Source organism: Furipterus horrens, unplaced genomic scaffold (genome assembly GCF_987537825.1).
Source record: "Furipterus horrens unplaced genomic scaffold, mFurHor1.1.pri manual_scaffold_7, whole genome shotgun sequence".
Classification (NCBI taxonomy): domain Eukaryota; kingdom Metazoa; phylum Chordata; class Mammalia; order Chiroptera; family Furipteridae; genus Furipterus; species Furipterus horrens.
Window position 1 is genome coordinate 91,876,497 of NW_028327177.1, and position 22,981 is coordinate 91,899,477.

Here is a 22,981-nt window from a genome sequence, read left to right on the forward strand (position 1 = left end):
AAATTGAAAACATTTTGTCAGTTGCCCTTTAGCAAGAAACATCCACATTACTTCTTGCTGGTTTTTAACATTTTTCCTTGTTGGTGTTCTATCCCAGAAACAGGAAAATTACACCAATGGAAATTTCAGGTACTTTAATTCAAAACACGCAACCTCATGTAACCAAAAAGAAAATGAGGAGGGGGAAAGAGGAGGAGGAGGAGGAGAAGGCAAAAGTCTTCCTAATACTGCCTCAGGCAGCACATGCAGCATTCCATTTCATGTACAAAGGCTGTCACCCAAAACTCCAAACCTCAGAATTGCCTTCATTATTGTGGTTATGGTTTTGCTTAAGTCCTGCTGTTTCTCTCCCCATGCCACAGGCTGCTCTTGGCACACTCTGATTTCCATTGCCAGGGAATTCATTATTCTTTCAGAAATGTCTTCATCTCTTAGGTGCAGAATATGCGTCAATTAGTGTATTTAAGTAAGTGCAGCTTCATTCCAATGTAGCCCGCCAAATACCACTTGGGGTCATCATCCTTTGTCATCATCTTCTATTTATGAGCCAGGGAAGGTGCTCCCTTGCCACTCCATTTGCATTTGGGTTTTGCACCTTTGTTCCTTGCCTTGGAATCATGGGATGTTTACTCCATTACTTCTTTACAAAGAGTAACTGCCAAGTAGAATCTAAATTGAAGAGTGTCCTTCATTAGGCACAAAAAAAGAATTCTACATCATTTCTTGCAAGAGCCCAGGAGTTGGTTTTTTATAATTTAACTGTTTTATACCCACTGTCATATTGTTACAGAGCAGGGTCCCCAAATTCCCCAGAGCTTGTGGTTGGGGGATGGGGGAAGGGGACAGCTTTAAAGATGCCTTTGCCTATCTATTGCTGGTAGCTAGTGTCTTAGTTATGCAAATAGTTTGACTCTTCGAAGGCCCCAAGGAGATGGGAGGGGTTTTGACGATAGAACTGTGAGGAAAGAGTGTACAGGGCCTGAGCAAGGTTCTGTGAATAGTCAGAACCATTTACCAAGCCCACTGCATCACAGGCCATGGTCAGGGATTTAAAAATAAGGTGGCAGCCATTGTAGAAAGAGAGAACCATGTGGTTTGTAAGGAAAGGCAGAACCACGTCATTTTTTTAAAAATATGCTTTCTTGATTATCCTGTTACAATTATCCCAATTTCTTTTCCCTTTGTTCCCCTCTACCCAGTTACCCCTTTCCCTCCAGTTGTCTACCCCCTTAGTCCATGCCCACTGGTTGTATATATAGTTCTCCTCAACATCTTCCTATTTACTCCTCTCCCTCCTACTATGCTCCTTAATTCCTGTACCATCTCCCTCCCTTTCCCCCCTTCCACCTCCCTGCTAATCTCCCCCCAAAATGTTCCCCATACCTTTAATTCTTTTCCCACTCTCGTTGTCTACTTAGTTTGCCTTTGTTTTGAATACCTAGCTCCTGTTGTTGGTTGTTGTGATACAGTTTTCATTTTAATGTTGATAGTTTTGATCCTCTTTCTCCTAAAAAAGTCCCTTTAACATTTCATATAATAGTAGTTTGGATCTGATGAACTCCTTCAGTTTTACTTTGTCCTGGAAGCACTTTCTCTGCCCTTCTATTCTGAATGACAGCTTTGCTGGATAGATTAATCATGGTTGTAGATTTTTGCTTTTCATTACTTTGAATATTTCTGGCCAGTCCCTTCCTGACTGCAGAGTTTCTTTTGAGAAATCAGCTGATAGTCTTATTGGAACCCCTTTGTATGTAATTCTCTTCTCCCTTGCTGCTTTTAAGATTCTCTCTTTATCCTTAATTTTTGACATTTTGATTATAATGTGTCTTGGTGTGGTTCTCCCTGGGTCCAGTTTTTTTGGAACTCTCTGTCCTTCCTGGACCTGTAAGTCTATTTCCTTCCCCAAGTTAGGAAAGTTCTGCTTCATTATTTTTTTACATAATTTTTCCATTTCTAGTTTTTCTTCTTCACCTTCTGGTAACCCTATGATTCGGATGTTGGCTCGCTTATAGCTGTCCCATAGGTTTCTGAGCCTTTCCTCATTTTCCTCACTTTTTGTTTCCTGTTTCTGCATTGGTTGACTGTTTCTTCCCTATATTCTGATTTGTTGATTTGATTCCTGGTTTTCTTTCCCTCATTACTAGTTTCATATGTATTTTCATGCATTTCAGCAGGGCTAGCCTTCATTCCTTTCCTGTCTTGTTTAAGATCTGCTGTTAGGTCTGTAAGCATTTGTATAACCAAAGCTCTGAATTGTGCCTCAGAAAGGTTTCCTATCTGCTGAGCCATTAGATTAGATATTTGCTGTCTGGTCAGTTGCATCACTGGGATCTCTGTCATGATCTGTGCCATCCTGACAGTTTTGTGTTTACCTTTGCTTCCTGTGCAGGGCTGTCACACTTCCTATGCTATAGGTGGTGGAGCCCCATGCACTCGTCACAACCAGGCGACCCTTCTCACCACATTGTGGCATTTTGCATGAGGGCAGGGGTCCAAGATGGATTCTTGCCATTCTCTCTCCACTGAGAGATCGGGAGCCTCCTCCTCTGTCCCCACATCCTCCAGCCCTCACAGTCTGAGACAATGAGGGTCTGCCTTCCCTGGCATTGGAATCACGAGCTGATAGGTTTGGTCTGCAGCCAGGGGTGCTCCCCGGGTGCTTCTCGCCTCCCCTTAAATATGGGTGTCTGTACTTACTGTCATCCCACCACCATCACCACAGCTGCCGCTGCCAGCACAGCTTAACCTCTCTGCCCCAGCTTTGCCCCTCTTACCCATCTGGACGAGCACCACTTCTTTATAACTTTATATGTTGGACTTCCATGTATCTTTATTTTCTGGAACTTCTGGTTATTTCTGGTTTTGCAATAGTTGTATTCCTTCTTAGTTGTGGAGGGAGATGGGGCGTGTCAGTCTAGGCCTCCATCTTGTCTGGAAGTTCAGAACCATGTTGTTTTGAAAGTGTGCAGAGCCATGCAGTCTGAAAGAAGGAAAAGGAGGCCATGCAGCCTGGGCTAATAAGAAAGCTAGCATGCTGTTGCTGCTTTAATCATGTCAAATTTAGCAGACTCCAAAGCCTAGACTTTTGGACTCTTGGAACTCGGGACAGGCAGAAAGGACTCTGTTAAAACTTGGACTTCACCATGATCCAGTCCATCATGGCACATGTCTTCCTAGACTATTATAAGGAGGATGATGGCATCATACCCAGGATCCTGAGGAGAGAACTGACAGATAAGGAATGGGGAACTTCTTGGTTTTGGCTTATAGCTTTTTGGGAAGCAAGGGAAGTGCTGGGTCTCATGGGAGAACAGGGCACTGAGCAGGAGTGCTCACAGCACCCCCGGGTTGGAATATTGTAAATAAAGACCTGTTTTCCTCAACACTAATTGTTGGGTTTACACCAAGGCACCACATGAAAGAACCTCCTCTTTTCTCGGTAACAATATGGGCATAGATTTTATCCATAAGAGAGATGGTGATAATGTCAAGGAAGAGGGGAGGAAAAATAAAGAAACTAAAAGTGAGGAAGGAAAATGACATTCTGAATATTTATTAGTGCTTTTGATAGGTGCTGTACATACAGTATGTATTTCTAAATAAATGACTTTGAGGGGAATCTAGAGAGTTCCCTAGAACAGTTGACTAGGGAATTTAAGTATTATATCATTAAAACAAAGAAATGGGAAAGAACCATTTTTCAGTGATATCAAAAATTATGTGAGCCACACAAGGATGTGGAGAAATTTAAGCCCTTGTGCATTGCTGATGGGAACGTAAAATTGTGTAGCCACAATGGAAAGCAGTTCTTCCTCCAAATTAAAAACTTAACCATTATATCATCCCAAAATTATATTTTGGGGTATATACTAAAAGAATTGAAAGCAGGGACTTGAACAGATACTTGTACACCAATGTTTATAACAACACTTCACAATAGCCAAAAGGTAGAAACAACTCAAGTGCCCTGTGACAAATGAATGGATAAAAAATGTGGTAAATACATATCATTCATCCCTAAAAAGAAAGGAAATTCTGGTACATGCTGCAACATGAATGAACCTTGAAGAATCCTAAGTGAAATAAATAAGCCAATCACAAAAAGACAAATATTGTATGATTCCACTTGTATGAGGTCCTAGAATAGTCAAATTCACAGAGACCCTAGTGATTGTCAAGGTCTAGTGGGAGGAGGGAATGGGGAGTTTTTTAATGGGTATAGGGTTTTGGTTTTGTAAGAAATGAAATGCTGGAGATTCATGGTGGTGATGGTTTCACAATGTGAATGTACTTAATGCCATTGAACTATACACTTAAAATGGTTAAAATAGTAAATTTTATGTTATGTATAGTTTACCACAATTTTTAAAAATACAATTAAAGTTCCACATGCTACAGAAAAGGCTCATTGAAGTCAACAAGAAGGATCGGCCTATGGGAGTTCTGTGTTCTTTCCTCTGACAGGAAAGGATGAAAATGTGGATGACACCCGTTAAAGCAGAGCAGCCAGGCCATTCGGTTGAAAGTATTTTGACATTTAATTTAGCTGCAACTTCCCAAGCATTTCATGCTTTCTTCCTTCAGGGAGAACAGATGTATCCCCTTGCCTTGACTGTTCTGTCCAGTAGAGCTTGTGAGTTATTTCCAGCTTCACTTCAGAAAGGAGATACATATGGTAACTTTTTTTTTCCTTGTTTTCATCACCTTGCCAATAAGTACAGCTTTCTTTCCAAAGTTTCCCTGTTGCACATACCATGTTTTTTCCATTCCTATTTCTTTTTATTAATTTTTCTTTTTGAGACATATGGAGACACATGTGTAGGTGCAGACACAGTTTCCTGTGCCACCACCAAAGTTAAGGGCAACTCTGAAGTTTAGGAAATTGATTTTAGACCTGTGAAACTTATTAAGAGGCCAGAAGGAAGTTTGAAATACTAAATAAGGAACAACATGTTACCAAACTATAGCCTGCTAAAATCAGGAAATTAACTCAGGCCATGTTGGCAAAGGCAACACATGTTAACCTATATCACTTAGCATTAAAAATATCACAAGTCTGTTCATGCAGCACTGGTTGTATTGGGGAGGAGGGATGGCAACCAAAAAAAAAAAAAAGTGTCTACCAATGTGAAACCCAGTAAGTATATTTTGGAACATCCGACTCAGCTACTGTAACAGAGTGCCCTCCTGTGAGTTAGGTACAGTCACTCTCTGGTGGGGAACCTATGGCAAAAAGGCAGACTTCCTCCATATCCCTGCGTAAACCAATTAGACAAAGGTGTCCTTTCCCCCGGGCTCTCACAACCCACTGCCAGTGGTGCACATGCTGGATTTCAGCCCCTGGACACAACTTTGCCTATAGCTGCAATGCTCGAAGCCATTAAAGAAGAAAAATCTCCAAGATATCATTGTTAAGTAAAAATGAAGTCAAAGAAGAAGAGTGTTTTGGGTTTTTTTAATATACAAATAAATGCATGGGGTATTTCCAATAAAAATAGCCAAAAAAAATTTTGGTATCTTAACAGTACAATCTCTGAGGTTTGGAGTTTTGGGTGACAATTGAGTGAGCTTTTGTACATGGAACAGAATGACGGGTGTGTTGGTTGGGACAGTATTAGGCAGGTTCTTTTTCTCCTCTTCTTCCTCCTTTCTTTTTGGTTACATGAGGTTGTATCTTTTGAACTGGAGTGCATAGGATCTGCATTAGTGTAATTTTCCCCAGTTTCTGAGATAGGACTCAAACCAAGAGAAATATTAAAAATTCTGTTGTTAAAAGGCAACTAAGAGGAAGTTTTCACTTTCTGAAAAGCTGAGGGCTTATTCTGGTTCATAGCCTTAATAATTATCTACAAATATTTGACTTAATTTATCTTTGGCTTAAAACCAATAACTTCCTTTGGAAAAGGTTGTGGGGAAGATAGGGAAAAGTAGCTCAAGTATAGCATTCCCATTTAAGTCTGCCACTACCACTAAATATGTGTGTGTGTTTGTGTGCCTCCTATTGGTTTAGTTACTTTGGAGAATCTTAACTAATACACTATCTTATAAGCTAGTCTTCCTTCATCAACCTAAACTTTTCCTTATTATTTATTTTGGGCTTTTTTAAATATAAATTTGTAGTCAACTCGTCTAGTTAAACTTTAAAACTGATATTTGTTATTAAATGATATTAAATATATAATGCTATAACATTTTCAATTTTAAGTTGTATATTTAATTTAGGGAGAATTAAAATCTTTATGATACTATTGAATCTTCCTATGATCGAAGCTTATTTTGTATCTTTCAGGGGTATTTTATTCATGTTTTTCATTTATCCAAACATTTCTTTTTTTAAGACTTTATTTATTTTTAGAGAGAGGGGAAGGGAAAAAGAGAGAGGGAAATATTGATGTGTGAGAGAAACATCAATCAGTTGCCTTTCACAAGCCCCAACCAGGGATCTGGCCCGCAAACCAGGCATGTGTCCTGACTGGGAGTCAAACCTGAGACCTTTCAGTTTATGGGATAATGCCCAACCTACTGAGCCACAACAATCAGGGCCCATTCAAACATTTCTTAAGATTATTTTTACATGTTGCCTTTTTGATATTACCATAAATGCTATCTTTTATTCATTATAAGTTCTGTTTGCTACATATTTGCACACAGGAAAGCGACTAATTATTGAATAATTGTTTTCCCCCAGAACTTTTTTGAGATTTATATTCTAATTGTAGTAGTTTTCTAGATTTCCTGGGTTTTTTAGATATAGAATCTTATCATCTGCAAGCTTTGATAATTTTGCCTCCTTCACTTTAAAAAAAATTTTTTTTTTTTTTTAGAGAGAGGAGAAGGGAGGATAAAGAGAAGAGGAGAAACATTGATGTGCAAGAGAAACATTGATCAGTTGCCTCTTGCAAATGCCCTGACCAGGGACTTGGCCCACAATCCAGACATGTGTCCTGACTAGGAATGGTACCAGCGACATTTAGCTTTGCAGGACAATGCCCAACCAGCTAAACTGCCCCAGTCAAGTATCCCTGATTTTATATTATCAATTACTTAGCTTTTAAAAATTGCTTTGGTTTAACCAAGTATAATATTATATTAATAGTGACAATGAGCCCTGGCTGCTGTGGCTCAGTGGATTGAGCATCGGCCTGCGAACTAAGTGTTGCTGGTTCGATTCCCAGTCAGGGTACATAATTAGGTTGCAGGTCAGTTCCCCAGTTGGGGGCGTGTGAGAGGCAACCACACAGTGAAAAAAAAAAAAAAATAGTGACAATGAGCACAATTGCCTTTTCTCTGACCTCATTGAAAACACCTCTAGAATTTTTCCTTCATGTAAAATGATAGAAAAAAAGAAATTATTGACCAATACCTCTGATGAACATAGATGCCAAAATTCTCAACAAAATACTAGCAAACTAAATTCAACAATACGTTAAAAGGAACTCCTGCATTTTATGACAACATGAATGGGACTGGAGAGTATTATGCTTAGTGAAATAATCCAGGTGGTGAAAACAAATACCATATGATATCACCTAATACAAGAAACTAATGAACAGCACAAACAAATAAGAAAAATAGAACCAGAGGTATTTATACAAGGAACAGATTGACAGTGACCAGGGGGGAGGTGGGAGGGGGCAAAGGTGGGAAATAAGGGGAAGGTTCTAGTCAAGGAACTAGTATAAATGACCCATGGACATGGACAATAGGGTGGTGATTGATTGTGGTAGGAGTGTGCAGGGTAGGGGAGAGCAATGGAGGAAAAATGAGACAACTGTAATAAAAAAAAAATTAAAAAATTCATCAAAGGTCAAAAAATTTAAAAATAAATCATGTATCATAATCAAGTGGAATTTTTCTCAGGGATGCATAAATGATTCAATATCTATAAAACAGATATTGAATTAAAAAACAATAAATAAAGGACATATGGTCATTTTAATAGATGGAGAAAATCATGACAAAATCTAATATCCATTTATAATAAAAAATTTTCAATGAAGTTGGAATAGAGGAAACATGTTTCAACATAATAAAGGCCATATATAGCAAACCCACAGCTAATACCATACTTAACAGGGAAAAGCTCAAAACTTTTTCTCATCTTGACTGGTGTGGCTCAGTGAGTTGGGCCTCATCCTACAAACTAAAAGGTCATTGGTTTATTTCCAGTCAGGGCACATGACTGGATTGCAAGCCTGGCCCTGTGTTGGGGGCATGCAAGAGGAAACCAGTCGGTGTTTCTCTCCCTCTCTTTCACCCTTCCTTCTCCTCTCTCTAAAAATAAATAAATAAATTATTTTTTAAAAAAGCTTTTCCTCTAAGATCAGGAACATGACAAAGGTGTCCACACTCACCACTTTATTCATCATAGAAGTCCTAACAATAGCAATTATAAAATTAAAAGAAATATAAGGCATTCAAATTAGAAACAAAGAAGGAAAACTGTCATCATTAGCAGATGACATGAGATTAGATATAGAAAACACTGAAGACTCCACTGAAAAGTTATTAGAACTAATCAATGAATTCAGTAAGGTTCCAAGATATAAAATTAATATCTAGAAATCAGTGGCATTTCTATAGCCTAATAATGAACTATCAAAAAGAGAAGCAAGAAAGAAATCCAATTACAATTTCACTTTTTAAAAAAACCTAGGAGGAAATTTAATCAAAGAGGTGAAAACCCTATACTCTGAAAACTATAAGACATTGATGAAAGAAACTGAAGATGACAAAAATACCTAGAATAATTAGTATTATTAAAATGTCCAAACTACATAAATCAGTCTACAAATTCAATGAAATACAGAACTAGAATAAATTCTAAAATATATATGAAACTGTAAGAGACCCCAAGTATCCAAGAAAATCTTGAGATAGAAGAAAATACTTAAGGTACTATGCTCCCGAATTTCAAACTATTCCACAATTCTATAGTGATCAAAACATTATGGTACTGGCACATAAACAGACACAGATCAAGGAAGAGACTAGAAAGCCCAGAAATAAAGCCACAATTATAATCTATGACAAAGGAGGCTGGAATATACAATGAATAAAAGATAGTCTCTTCAATAAATAATGTTGATGAAACTAGACAAATAAATGCAAAAATGAATCTGGACCACCTTCTTACATCATAGACAAAAAATGTTTCTTTTTTACTATTTTTCCTCAGGTAAGGACAACAAAAACAAAAATCAACAAATGGGATTATATCAAAATAAAAAGCTTTTGCACAGCAGAGAAACCATCAAGAAAGCAAAAAGGCAATCTACTGAATGAGGGCAGATATTTACAAATGATATGTTCAATAAAGGATTACTATCCTGAATATATAAAGAACTCATTTAATTCAACATCAAAAAACTTAAAACAAGAACCTAAGTAAAAAATGGGGAGAACTGAATAGTTCTTATCCAAAGAAGACACACAGATAGCAATAGACATACTTATCAGGGCAAACGCAGATCAAAACCACAACAAGGTATCAGTTCACACCTGTCAAATGGCTACTATCAAAAGTTCAGCAGATAAGAAGTGTTGGAGAGAATATGGAGAAAAGGGAACCCTCATGCTTTGTTGTGGGGTTGTAAATTGGTGTGGCCACAATAGAAAACAATATAAATGTTTCTCAAAAAATCCAAAGAAAATGAAAACACTAATTCAAAAAATATATATACCCTTATATTCTTTACAATAGTCAAGGTATGAAAGCAACCTAAGTGTCATTAGGTCTATAAATATTTAAAATTGTTTTGTGTTCTTGATGACTTGACCCATTTATTATGACATGATTCTCTTTATCCTTGGTAACATTATTTGCTATAAAATCTAATTTGATATTAATCAACCCCAGCTTTCCTTTCATGAGTGAAGGCATACTATGACTTTTTTCATCCTTTTTCTTTTCACCTATTTATGTTTTACATTCATAGCATTATTTCTGAGAAAAACTCTCAACAAACTAGACATAGAAGGGCACTTTCTAAATCTAATAAGAGTGTCCATGAAAAACCTACAGCTATCCTCATACTTTTAGTGATGAAGAGACTGAATGCTTTCACCCTAAATCGAGGGAAAGGAATGATGTTCATTTTAATACTAGTATTCAACATTACACTGGAGATTCTAGTTAGCAATATAACACAATAAGAACAAATATCACTCAAATAAATTCAATAAAAAATTTTTAAAGAAATAAAAGGCATTCAACTTTCAGCCAAGATGGATGCCTAGACAGACATACTGGGTCTCCCTCCACAACTAAGAAGGAATACAACTACCTAAAAACTAGAGACAATCAGATGTTCCAGAAAACTGAGCTGCATGGAAGTCCGACAAACAAAGATATAAAGAAGAAATACTCATCCAGACAGGTAGCAGGGGTGGAACCCGAGAGGAGAGGACATGGTGTGGTGGTGGCAGCAGTGGTGGCAGTGGCAGGTGGGCAGGAAGTGCAGTTACATGTTTTAAAAAGTTGGGAGGGACACCTGGGGAGCCCTCCAGCTCCTGATGAGACCACACAGCTCACAGTCCCAGCATCAGGGAAAATCAAGCCTCATTGCTTCTGACTGTGCAAACCAGTGGGGGTTGGGCCAGAGTAAGAAACTGCTAGTCTCTCAGCAGAGTTCGCTTGTTTAAAGGGCCCCCACTGTCATAGAACATTCACAGACCCACCCACTCTGGTAACGACAGTCAAGGCAACAGCTGGAGGGGTGCCAGTCCCATACTGAAGTGGTAGAAGTGCCTGGAAAGGGGGCAAGTGCAGAGCAAGTGGTTTGTTCCCTCTCTGACCCCTCTCCCACATATAGCGCCACAACATGGTGAAACAGGTCACCTGTACTGATGAATACCTAAGACTTCATCCCTTACAACATAACAGAATTGGCAGCTCTACCTAAGACACAGATGCAAACAAACACAGGACCCTGTCAAGATGAGGAGACAGAGAAATATGGCCCAAAAGAGGGAACAGATTAAGGTTCCAGTGGGAGAACTAAGTGACAAGGAGATAGCCAGCCTAATATATGAGAAGATAGCCAACCTAATAGATGTGGAGTTCAAAACACTGGTGATAAAGATGCTCACAGTCTTGACAGATATGCTTGGGTACAACGAATGCATAAGGGAATAAGTGAAGGCTATGCTAAGTGAAACAAAGAAAAATCTACACAAAATCAATGGTGAAAGGAAGGAAACTGGGGTTCAGATCAATGATTTGGAACATAAGGAAGAAATAAACAGTCAACAAGTACAGAATGAGAAAACAAGAATTGAAAAAAATGGGGAGAAGCTTAGGAACCTCTGAGACAACTTTAAGCATGCCAACATACAAATCATAAGGGTGCCAGAAGGAGAAGAGGAAGAGCAAGAAACTGAAAGTTTATGTGAAAAAATAATGAAGGAAAACTTCCCAAATTTGGTGAGGAAAATAGACACAAAAGTCCAGGAAGCACAGAGAGTCCCAAACAAGTTAGACCCAGAGAGGACCACACCAAGACATATCATCATTAAAATGCTAAAGTTTCAAGATAAAGAGAGAATCTTAAAAGCAGCAAGAGAAAATCAGAGAGTTACCTACAAAGGGGTGCGTATAAGACTATGAGCTGATTTCTCAAAAGAAACTTTGCCAGCAAGAAGGGACTGGGAAGAAGTATTCAATGTGATGAAAAACAAGGACCTACAACGAAGATTACTCTATCCAACAAAGCTATCATTTAGAATGGAAGGGCAGATGAAGCACTTCCCAGACAAGGTAAAGCTAAGAGTTCATTATCACCAATCCATTATTATATGAAAGGTTAAAGGGACTTATTTAAGAAAAAGATCAAAACTATGAACACCAAAATGACAACAAACTCACAACTATCAACAACTGAATCTAAAAAATAAAAACAAAATCCCACTAAGCAAACCAGAATAGGAATAGAATCATAGTTATGGGGAACATTTGGAGGGTTAGCAGCTGGGAGGGGGAAAGGGCATAAATGAGGACATGGTACAGGGATTAAGAAGCATAATCAATTGGTACAAAATAGACAGGGGGAAGTTAGAATAATATAGAAAAAGGTGAGGCCGAAGAACTTATATGCACAACCCATGGACATGAACTAAGGGGGGTGGGATTCCTGAAGGAAGGAGGGTTACTGGGCAGAGGGGAGCAAAGGGAAAAAAAGAATTGGAACTACTGTAACAACGTAATCGATAAAGTATACTTTAAAAAAAAAAAACCTTCATGACCTTGAAATAGACAGAGTTCTTATTTATGACACCAAAAGCAAGATCTATAAAAGAAAAAAACTGATAAATAAAACTCATAAATATTAAAAATGCATTTTCAAATGACACTGTTAAGAGAATGAAAGAGAAGACCCAGACTGGAAATAAGTTTTTGAAAATCATATATCTGATAAAGGATTTGTACATAGTGTTCTTAAAACCCTTAGAAGTAAAGAAAATAAGCAACAGCATTTTTTAAATTGGGAAGAAATTTGAATAGATACTTCATCAAGATATACAACTGGAGAGGACATACAGATGGCCAATAGACAGATGAAAACATGCTCAACATCACTAACCATCAGGGAAATATAAATTAAAAACTCAATGAAATACCTCCTCTCACCTGTCATAATGACTATTATCAATAAATCAACAAACAAGTATTGGTGAGGATGTGGTGAAAAAGCAAACCTGTGTACTCTTGGTGGGACTCTAAATTGGTGCACCCACTATGAAAAAAATAGTATGGTGGTTCCTCAAAAAATTTAAAAATAGAACTACCATATGACCTAGCAATTCCACTTCTGGGTATTTATTGAAAAAAATCCAAAACATTAATTTGAAAAGACATATGCAACCCTATGTTTATTGCAGCCTTATTTACAATAGCTAAAATGTGAAAGCCACCTGAGTGTCCATCAATAGGCAAATGAATCAAGAAGAGGTGGTACACACTATATACAGTGAAATATTACTTATCTATATAAAAAAAACAAAATCTTGCTATTTGAGACATCATAGATGAACCTGGAAGGTATTATGCCAAGCCAAATAAGTCAGACAAATACCATATCATTTACTTATCCATGGAATCTAAAGCAAGTAAGACAGAAACAAACTGATGGTTGCCAGATAGGAGGGGCGTTTGTGAGGATGGGTGAAAAAGGGGAAGGGATTAAGATGTACAAATTTCCAGTTATCAAAACAGTCACAGTGATATAAAATATAGCATAAAAATATAGTCAATAATATTATAATAACTATGTATGGTGTCAGATGGGTAACAGACTTATCAGAGTGATTACTTTGTAAGTAAATAAATGTATAATCACTACATTGTACTTTAATATAATACTGTAAGTCAATTGTAATTGAAAAATTTTAAAGATATACAAATGATAAGCACAGAAAAGATGCTTATTATTAATCATTAGTGAAAATTAAATTAAAACAACAATGAAATACCACTACATATGTTTGGAATAAATTTAAAAGCCTAACAAAATATTAAGTGTTGGCAATGATACAAAATAACATCATTCCTGGTAGGAATGTAAAATGGCACAACCACATCAGGAAATAATACAGTAATTTCTTAAAAAGTTAAGCATATACATACCATATGATACAGCTGTTTTCGTCCTAGGTATTTCCCCAAAGAAATTAAAGTGTATATCCACACAAAGACTTTTATACAAATATTTACAGCAGCTTTACTTGCAATAGTCAAAAAATGGAAATGATGCCAACAGCCACGAATAAGTGAGTGGATAAACAATAACAGCATGTCCATGAAATGGAGTACTACTTAGCAATAAACATAGAATACTGTGGATGAATCTCAAAATAATTTTGCTGACTAAAAAGACAAGACCCTGCCCCTTACCCCCAAAAGAGTAAACACTGTATGACTCTAATTATATATAATTCTAGGAAATATTTATGGATCTAAAGTGACAGAAATCAATCAGTGATTCTCTGGAGATGGAGACAACAAAGGGACACAAGAAAACTTTGTAAAGTGATAAGTATATTCATTATCTTATTTCTGTTTGTTTCCATTGCTGTAAACATATTATTTTTATATCACTACATATATAAAATTTATTAACTTGCATATTTTAAATATGAAGTTTATTGTATGTCAATTAATCTTCAAACAGTAACAACAACAAGCATTTTTTTTCTGACAAGTCTTTGAATTGATATATTCAATTAGATCAACTAGCAATTGTCTAGTTGATCTAGGATGGATTCAGAGAGACAACTCAGACCAGTTCCATGTGCTCTCTCATCCTCCAGCAGTCTAGCCCAAGCTTATTCTCATGGCAATCACAGAAGTCCAAGAGCATAATGACTCTTAAGGTCTCGGCTTGGCATCACCCTATTACATTAGCAAGGAAAAATCAAAAGGCCATCATTGACTCAAGGGATGAGAGATTCTATGACTTAAGGGGAGGAAATTTAAACTTCTATTTCAAAGGGTGGGAATACAAAAAGGGGTTGCAAAGTCATGGCCATTTTTGCAATTAAGCTACCACACATACTATGTAGCAGACATTGCTATTTACTAAGAATTATAAATATTACTTTATTTGATCCTCATTACAACTCAAATCAATTACATAGAGTCTTAATTTTGAAGGTGGAGAAACTGAGGCCTAGAGAAGAAGTTAAGTAACATGGCCAAAATCCCACTGCCCAATTACAGAAGTGGGATGCAAGCATCTGCCCTTAAGTGGCTGTGTTTCATCACTTCCCTTTACTGCTAAAATGTTCATTTCATAAGATATAATACATCTGTCTAGGAGTCTAGGCCTTCATCTCAATGCCACTTCAGAAAAGGCATCAGAAATTGTTTCACAGAGGGCATAGATAAGATGGAGGAGGGGGAGGCTTTCTCTGTTCTTAATTTCTATGACTCAAGCTTTACCCTAGGTTTTAAATTTGTTTAAGGGTGACATCTTTTAAGGAGTCTCATTTTCAATCCTAATCAAGAAAAACTTTCTTATATATCCAAAGATTGTATACTAAAACTCCAAAAGTCATTTCACAATGCATGAGGAAGGTTGTCCTATTTGAAAATGTATTAAGACTATTTTTTTTTATTTTAAGTATATTTTATTGACTATGTTGTTACAGTACTTCCAATTTTTCCCCCTTTTCTCCCCTCTGCCCAATACCCCCCTTCCCTCTAGCAACCCACCCCCCTTAGTTCATGTGCATGGGTCATGCATATAAGTTCTTTGGCTTCACCCTTTCCTATATTATTCTTAACATCCCCCTGTCTATTTTGTCTCTGCACCATTTCCCCATTTCTCCCCCTTCCCCATCCCAGCTGATAACTCTCCAAATGATATCCATACCTATGATTCTGTTCCTATTCTGGTTTGCTTAGTTGGATTTTGTTTATACTTTTTAGATTCAGTTGTTGATAGTTGTGAGTTTGTTGTCATTTTAGTGTTCATAGTTTTGATCTTCTTTTTCTTAAAAAGTCCCTTTGACATTTCATACACTGAAAATATATTAAGACTATTTAATCTACTGAAGGACAATCATTAACATTACCTAATTGTACTTGTTTATATAGGCAATTTCCAGATTGTTAATAGATTGTGTTCCTAAAGTTCATATTAAGTCAATGATTTAGAAATCCAGTTGCATTTTTTCTTTTATTTTTTTACTTAATGATTTGAGAGAAAGAGAGAGACATTGATTTACTGTTCCACCCATCCATGAATTCATTGGTTGATCCCTGCATGTGCCCTGACTGGGGATGGAACCTGCAACCTTGACATACCAGGGGATGCTACAATCGAGCTATCTTGCTAGGGCTTAAATTGCTTTTTTTTCCCATAAAAATAATACAATAAATGCTTCCAGGATAGCCTATAAAACCCATTGAACACCTAATGGATGAAATATAGTACAAAGAATAAAACAATGTTCCCCCACAGTTTTTTTAAAAGATAGAATGTTTCTGAATAAAAATACCTGACAAGTTACAATTCAGTGTTCCAGGCATAGAATTCTTGTCCCACCAGCCCTCAGAAAATGGAAGAGCAATATAAAGATTTGATTCCCAACAGACATGAATTATGTCACTTGCTTTAGAAGGCAGAATCAACTATAGCCATATTTGATTTTAAATAACAATTGTTTCATTTCGCTACATATATAAAGGATAGTCAAACAACTTGTGCATAAAAAAATTACAGGAATGTTTTCCAATATAAAATGTAGTTTAGATTTCTATACTAAAATTGAAAATAAAAATTCCTTCTAAATTTAAGTCCTCTGCTCAAAATCCTTCCATGGCACCCATCACACAAATAATAGAAGCCAAAATCATTAAATGACTTAAAAGGCCCCACAAATTCTGCCCTATCCCCTTATCTCTGTAGCTGTGTTACTTTATCTTTCCCCTCCTCTCTCACTCTGTTCCAACTGACCCTAATGTCCTTACCTTTTCTCAAAATAGGATAAGCACATTCCTACCTTAGGGCCTTTGTTTTTGCTGTTCCCTCAACTGGAACACTCTTTCTCCAGGTATCTACATGGCTTCCTCAACCCTTCAAGTTTTTACACAAATGTTATTTTTCAACTGGGCTTTCACCAACCTTCTCATATAATATAGAAACCACTATCCCTCCTTCCCTACTTCCAACTCAATACTCTCATCATTCTTCCTTAATTTTTGTCTATATAACTTTTCACTGTTTCTTTTTATTAAATTTATTGGGATTAATTGATTAATAAGATCAAATAGGTTTTGAATGTACATTTCTATGATACTAGATCTGGATATTGCACTGCGTCCCCACCACCTGAAGTCAAACCATCTTCTGTCACCATATATTAAGCTCCCCTCCACTCCCCACCCCCATCTCCTTTCCTCTTGTGACCATATTGCTGTCTGTGTTCATGAGTTTCAGTTTTATATCCAACATATGAGTGAAACTATATGGTTTTTAGCTTTTTCTTACTGCCTTATTTCACTTAGCATAATATTCTCAAAGTCCATCCACATTGCTGCAAATGGCCATATTTCATCTTTGCTTATTGCTGAGTAGTATTCCATTATGTATATGCACATCTTCTGTGTCCAATCCTTTATAGAAGGACATTTCGGTTGTCTCCATGTTTTGGCCACCTTGAATAATACTGAAATGAACATAGGGGTGCATATATTTTTGCAGATACTGACAACAAAACAAAGAAGCAACCAACTGAATGGAAGATGGTATTTGCAGATAAGAGCTCTGAAAATTTTAATATCCAAAATAAAGAACTCATAAAACTTAACACCAAACAAACAAATAATCCAACTGAAAAATGGGCAGGGGCCTTGAACAAACACCTCTCCCAACAAGACATACAAATGGCCAATGCATATATGAAATGATGTTCAACCTCACTAGCTATTAGGGAAATGCAAATCAAAACTCCCATGAGATAGTACCTCACCTGTTAGAATGGCTATTATCAACAAGACAAGGGGTAACAAGTATTGGAGAGGGTGTGGAGAAAAGGGAACCCTCATTCATTACTGGTGGGAATGTAGGCTGGAACAGCCACTGAGGAAAATAGTCTGGCAGTTTCTCAAAAAATTAAGAGTAGAGTTACCATATGACCCAGCCTTTCCTGTCCTGGGTATCTACCCAACGAATTCAATAACTTTTCCCTTTAAATATACCATGCATTTCTCTTATTTTTAGTCGTCTCACTGCCACCATCACTAATATGTCAACACTATAACAGTGGTAATTTTATATCTTTGGTCCATTCTGCAGGACTCAACACTTGAATTCTGGGACTCTGTATAAATAATTTTTCCAACTTATTTCATGATTTATTTATTTATACACATACTTCTTTCATGTGTATATTTTTTATTTGGCTTTGTTCTTTAATACTTCTGCATAAAAGGAAAAGATCATCTCTTTGGCCAAAAATTCATCTGGAAAAGACTAATGAGCAGACAAAAAAATTCATTGTTGCAATGGTTGGTGCAACAGCATTTTAAATGATTCTTGGTCTTCAAATCATTCTTTAAAAATTCATGTTTTCTATATTCCTAGAGAGTGGTATAACTTTGGTTGAAGCTGTTCTCTAATCAATGATCATTTGGATTGTACAATTGTGTAATATTTTAACACCCTGTAGAATTAAATAAGCTCTCAGTAAGATACCCATTCATGAATAGTATGTATTGTATTATTTAAATCTAAATTACATCTATTATGAAAAAATACAGTTCAATAATTTTTGCCTTCTGATTTCATTGAATTAAAATTTTACTACTTCCTAAATCTGCCTTTTATCAATTAATCTATCAATTAACATAGATAAAAACCAACCCCCATCATTGTCATGAATAAATCTATATTATTGCTACTAAGTATTTTTTGTATAGTAATTCTATCTTTTGTTGGTGTGACTTCTGCAACACAGTTCTGCTCATAGGTTGCTATCTTAACACTCATTCACTCTGATATTCAATTCATCAGATCTGGTTGGGCAAACACTGTGGCCTTTCATCAGGCTGCTGTTGGTACCAAATTGAGAAATGGTTTTGCTAGGCTTATAAAATCAGATGTGAGATATGAATTCAAATTTATTTTTAACTTAGCTTGAGAGCTGAATAAAATATATTGCATCCTACCTACTTTTTCATACCAATCATTCATATTTTCTGCATTTGGTATTTAACATCAGTCCTCCCCACCCCTTTCAAGTATGCACCATTCAAATTACAACCATAAGTTGAACATATTCTGAAGCATTTTTCTTTGCAGGGTTCTGATGAATTCTGAAAACTAGAATACCTACGTCATTTAAAATTCTTTTTAAGTTAAATTTTAAATTATAATTGACACTCTATCATTGATAATTATTTAAGAAACATGTTGAAAACACATTGAAACAGCATTTCAGTAGCAATATCAAAAGTCTATAGAAATCACATTGAATAAGTGCCTGCCAGATACTCAGACTCATGTAATAAAAATATGGATAAGACATAGACCCTACCCCAAAGAAATTATAAACCTTCCATTTATACAAAGTAAGTATCCTACAAGACACAATATGGCAAGTGCCATTAAAATAACATTTTGCTGATGTTAATAAATATTGAACAAATTATGAATAAATGAATGGATATTAAAAACTTTCCTATTAGCATCACAACCTCCTTCCAAGAGATTCAACTCTTCTTTAAAATGTTTCCCCTATTTAGTTTTTTGAAAATTGGAATATATGTTCAACTACATACAAGTAATTTATTCATTCTTATCAATAGCTAAGAAGAAACACTTTCTATTTTTCAAATATATCTTGTTGATTATGTTGTTACAGTAGTTCCAATTTTTCCCCCTTTGCTCCCCTTTACCCAGTACCCCCTCCCCTCCAGCAATCCTATGCCCCTTAGTTCATGTCTATGGGTCATGAATATAAGTTCTTTGGCTTCATCCTTTCCTATATTTTTCTTAACTCCCCCCTGTCTATTTTGTATCAACCAATTATGCTTCTTAATCCCTGCACCATATCCCATTTCTCCCCCTCCCGCCACCCAGCTGAAAACCCTCCAAATGATCCCCATATCTATGATTCTGTTCCTATTCTGGTTTGCTTACTTGGATTTTGTTTATATTTTTTTAGGTTTAGTTTATAGTTGTGAGTTTGTTGTCATTTTAGTGTTCATACTTTTGATCTTTTTCTTAAGTAAGTCCCTCTGACATTTCATATAATAATGGCTTTGTGATGATGAACTCCTTTTGCTTTACCTTGTCTGGGAAGTACTTCTGCCCTTCCATTCCAAATGGTAGCTTTGCTGGATAGAGTAATCCTTGTTGCCGGTTGCTTTTCAGAACATTGAATACTGCTTGCCAGTCTCTTCTTGCCTGCAAAGTGTCATCTGAGAAATCAGCTGATAGTTCTATAGGCACCCTCCTGTAGTAAATTCTCCGCCTCTCTCTTGCTGCCCTTAGGACTCTCTCTTTATCTTTCACTTTTGGCATCTCAATCATGAGGCATCCTGATGTTGTCCCCTCTGGGTCCAGCTCTCCTGGGACCCTCTGTGCTTCCCGGACCTGCATGTCCATCTCTTTTGCAAAATTTGGGAAGTTTTCCTTATTTTTTTCAATTCTTGCTTCCCCATTCTGCACTGGTTGACTTTTTTTTCTTCATTATGTTCCAAATCATTGATTCACATGCCAGTTTCCTTCCTTTCACCATTGGTTTTGTGTGGATTTTCCTTCGTTTCACTTAACATAGCCTTCATTTCTTCCCTTATGCATTTGCCATACTCAGGCATGTCTGTCAAGACCATGAGCATCTCTATCACCAGTGTTTTGAACTCCACATCTGTTAGGTTGGCTATCTCCTCATCGCTTAGTTCTCCCAATGGAACCTTGATCCGTTTCCCCTTTTGGGCTACATAGTTCTCTGTCTCCTCATTCTGACAGGCTCCTGTGTTTGATTGCCTCCACATTCCAGGTAGAGCTGTCACTTCTATTATGTTTAAGGGGCGGAGCCTTAGGGATTCATCAGTACAGGGCTGTTTTACCATGTTGTGGCACTGTATGTGAGTGAGGGGTCCGAGAGGGAACAGTGCTGCCTGCCCAGCACTCGCCCCTTTTCCAGGCACTTCTCCCACTTCCACATGGGACTGGCGCCTCTCTAGCTGCTGCCCTAGCCGTCGTTCCCGGAGTGGGTGGGTCTGCGTACGTTCTAGGACTGTGGGGTCCCTTTAAACAAGTGGAGTCTGATGAGAGACTGGCATTTTCTGCCTCTACCCCCAACCCCCACTGGTCTGCACAGTCAGAAGCAATGAGGCTTGATTTTTCCTGGTGCTGGGACCATCAGCTGCGAGGTCCAGTGAGGATCTGGTGTCCCTCCCAACTTCTTAAAACGTGTGACTGCGGTTTCTGCCAGCCTGCTACTGCCGCTGCTGCTGCTGCCACCACACCACGTCCTCTCCGCCCTGACTCCGCCCCTCCTACCTGTCTAGATGAGTATTTCTTCTTTATATCTTTGTTTGCTGGACTTCCATGCAGTTCGTTTTTCTGGAACTTCTGGTTGTCTCTAGAGTTTAGGTAGTTGTATTCCTTCTTAGTTGTGGAGGGAGACGCAGTATGTCTTTCTAGGCCTCCATCTTGGCCAAAAGTCAGAAGAAACATTTTCACTTCATCATCTCAAAATATGGAAGTTCTCTCTTCAGTTTCTTGCAATTATGTTTAATGTTATCCTTTGGTAACTTTAAGAAATTACAAAGTACTAGTAAATTTTATATAACATATTATATATGTATGTATACTTCTAATTTTACTTCATATAAAGTTAATCCTCTCCTTTTCTGTCTAAAACAAGTTTTAGTTATTAAATAAAAGACTCACATAATAAAGAGATTTTGAATATGTTTGATAAATATTTCATTATGGCTTACTGTCATCATAATTTCAAGATGGATTACTTTAATCTCTACATAAAAACAAAAAAGGCTTGAGTCAAAGCCTCAAAAATTTTAACTCAGTAATAAAATTGAAAAAAAAATGACAAATTTTATAAAAAAGGAAATCAATAAAAATGGCTAAGGCATAGACTATAACTCTTTTTAACTTGGTGTTTTCTTTTAGAGAATAAAAATTCCCAATTATTTTAATACAAAATTATAATGAAGTTAGAAATATTTGGAAAACACTCATCTAAATATTTATCAACTTATGGACTATTTTAAAATATCAGAAAATATATTTGAAATATACCTTTCAAAAATCTGACATTTCTGTGAAACTACAGGTGTTTCCTAATGATTTTCTTATATTTTGAAAGTCCCTTTGCCTATCAGAATGCAATATTTGACTAGTTATAAATTAAATTATATGTTCTAAGAATCTGCACACATAAGAAATTTTACAAATAATCACTTGATTTAAAAAACCACCATGGCTGTTTATGTTATAAAGGATAGAGTGGAGAATTTTGAGAAGAGTCAAAATCAGGGAGGGCACTTTTTAAATCCTCACCTAATAATTTTCTTTTTAGAGAGAGAGGAAGGGAGAAGAGAAACACTGATGCATGAGAAGAGTCAATCGGTTGCCTCTGTGGCCTCCCCTGTGCACCCACCAGGGGTTGTAGGTGCCCGTACCCAGGATCATGTGTCAAACCCACAACCTAAGTATGTGTCCTGACTGGAAATCAAACCCACCACCTTTTGATTATAAGAGGAAGCTCCAACTAACTGAGCCACACTGGCCAGAGCAAAATCAGGGCATTCTGACTGCTCAATATCAGGATTTTATTATTATTGACCTATCCCTCAGTAATATAAATTAAAGATAAGCTTTCCTTTAAGCCAAAAGTTATAAGTCAATTATATCTGTCTTCAAATATTTGAAAAGTTGTCACAAGGAAGAAAGTTAGTCTTAACTTGTGATTGCAGAGAGCTGCACTTGGACTAGAAAAAGAACTAGGCAGGCATATTTCAGGTCAAAATAGGCATAGCCTTGAATTAGAACCAACTGCATCTATAGTATTCCAATTTATGAGATAAGCATTACTCATCAGTTGATGTGTTGTACCATTTATTGGGATATTGTGAAAGAATTTGAGCCCAAATTTTAGAAACAAAACATCATGCACCACTTTTTGTCTCTCAGATTCCTTCCCACTTATGAAATCCTGGTTTATGGTCAGCTCTACTCACCACTACCCAAACTTACATTTTACATTTGCTCATTATAAAGGGATATATTTACATTCATTCCACCACAGTATATAAAGTAGCCTCTGGGTGATACATAATTTATAACCAATTTCCCTGTGTAAATTATTATATTGGAGAGGTGTCTTTGATGAACCAGAAACTGTTGGAAGCAGTTATAGAGGCCAATGTGGGGCAGAGATAATGAGATAAAAGGCCAAAGACAGATTAAGAAATACAGAGATATACCATCTTATTTCTCTTGATACG